Here is a 2,164-nt window from a genome sequence, read left to right as displayed (position 1 = left end):
TTGTGATGATGGTGGTGATGATGGTGATTGTTATATAAAAAAATGTTATTTTTTGTTCAAGTCTAGGGTGGAGTTCGTTGGAGAAGAGAAATAAACTTCTTTGTCTTTGGTTTTCTAATAAAAAAAAAATAACAAATGACACAGCTGGTATCATATGTGCATATGTATGCAGACAGACATAAACATATTCACAGGCAAAACACACGCATATATATACATTGATGAATATGCGTGAGTGCGTGCGTTTGTGTATGCACGGTGTGTACATGCGTGCGGTGTGCGCGCGCGTGTGTGTGTGTTTGGAGGGTAATAGTTCTGTTTAAGTAAAAACTTAAGTTTTCTAATTTCAAGTTCAAACCTACATCTTGGTAACTAAAGGGAGAGGATGTCGCAAATAAGAAACATTATAAGTGCATTGTGAATAATTAACGAACCATCCTCATCTGTATGTGTATGTGTGTGTATGTATGTATATATATGTGAGTGTACATGTATACGCACACTCATGCATATATGAACTGATTTACACAAATCCAGTTTCATGCAGATGCGATCTTCAGGCGAGAAGTGTTACATTTCAATATGATTATTTATTTATATCCAGTGGAGTGGATACAGTCTTTTATTTCTGTCTAATGTTTGTATTGCTTGTTTGAATTTTTGTGTGTCGGTTGTATGGCTGTTATTTTTGGGTCTTAATTGGAAGCATTTTCAATGCGTGTTTGGCTAACTGTATTTTGTTTTGTGTTTCTTTTACTGGGTTTAGGAGAAAATTTTGCCGTCTCATCGCAATACCAATTATTTGTCGACACATTCATATCTGAACCCAGTTCTTGATAAGTGTTTATTTTATCGATTTCAGAAAGATAAAGGCTAAAGATAACCCCTGGAGAATTTGAATTCATATAAAGAAATGTGACTGATTACTGGAAGTCATTACATGCGATCACAAACTAATCTTTATACCTTTATAATAATAATACACACATACATATAAGAGCCTAAACATCAGTGTATTAAAAAGGTATGATTTGTAACCATATAGCACGAAGTTCTATCTCAGTGCAAGAGAGGAAAAATGTCTTGAAGTGTTGACTCCAGATGATCAATATCTTAGTAGAACGAAAATATGCAGAAGTTGATCATGTGTGTGTGTGTGTGTGTGTGTGTGTGTGTGTGTGTGTGTGTGTGTGCAGTGTGTGCAGTGCCGTTTTAAGTTCATGAACACACAGTGCAGTTGCTCAAGTGTCGCGCGAATCTAGGGATCCAATTCTGATGTACGTATGCTGTGATTTGCAGTCTATAAAAACTACAAGGTCCAGTGTTTTGATTTGCCCGGTAATCAATAAGGCTGCCAAGACGGTCCTGTGTTTGCGTGCGCACGTGTGCGTGTGCAACCATATTTTAGAACTGGAGCACATTTTGGATAGGTACATCATTTGGTTTTTATATAACCAGACGTGATTAAATGGTTAGTGTGAGGAAGGGTGCCCTGCTGCATAACAGTGATTCAAAAAGTTACCAACCTATACCACCAAAAAAAGACGTATGATTATGATGAAGATGATGGTGTGTGTGGGTGTATGTCTGTATTTCTTTATCTTGATGGAAATCAGCTATTTTGAATTATATTCCTTATACGTCAAAAAGTAACTTAACAATTCGATAAAGATAGAACGCTATAATCAGTGCCAAAAATGAAAAAGAATGATCGAATAATAATCCTCATGGCTAATGCCCCAGGTTGGGCATAGTCCAGTAACTGGAACCAGTGAAAGAATGAATGAATAAAAGAACGCACACACACACACACACTGTATTAAATGATATTTGGAAATTTTCAGCGTGACTTCAGTCTGCGATTAGGCTGGAAAACTTCAGCAATTACTAGTAAATTGCCATTTATAATAACACAAAAGAGACAGACACATTACTAACTCCTTACTTATAATGAAATATAAAATTGCACTTAATGCACAATTATCTGCTCCCAACAGCATTATACATACATCTATTCAAACAATACTTTAATTCAATATACTCCCATTAGTTGTTTAATTAACTTCGTCATTAGAACTTTCTCCTGTTCCTCTCTCTCTCTCACACACACACACACACACACACACACACACACACACACACACACACACACACACACACACAC

This window comes from Octopus bimaculoides, chromosome 8 (assembly GCF_001194135.2).
Source record: "Octopus bimaculoides isolate UCB-OBI-ISO-001 chromosome 8, ASM119413v2, whole genome shotgun sequence".
Taxonomy (NCBI): domain Eukaryota; kingdom Metazoa; phylum Mollusca; class Cephalopoda; order Octopoda; family Octopodidae; genus Octopus; species Octopus bimaculoides.
Note: the sequence above shows the minus strand (reverse complement) of the source record.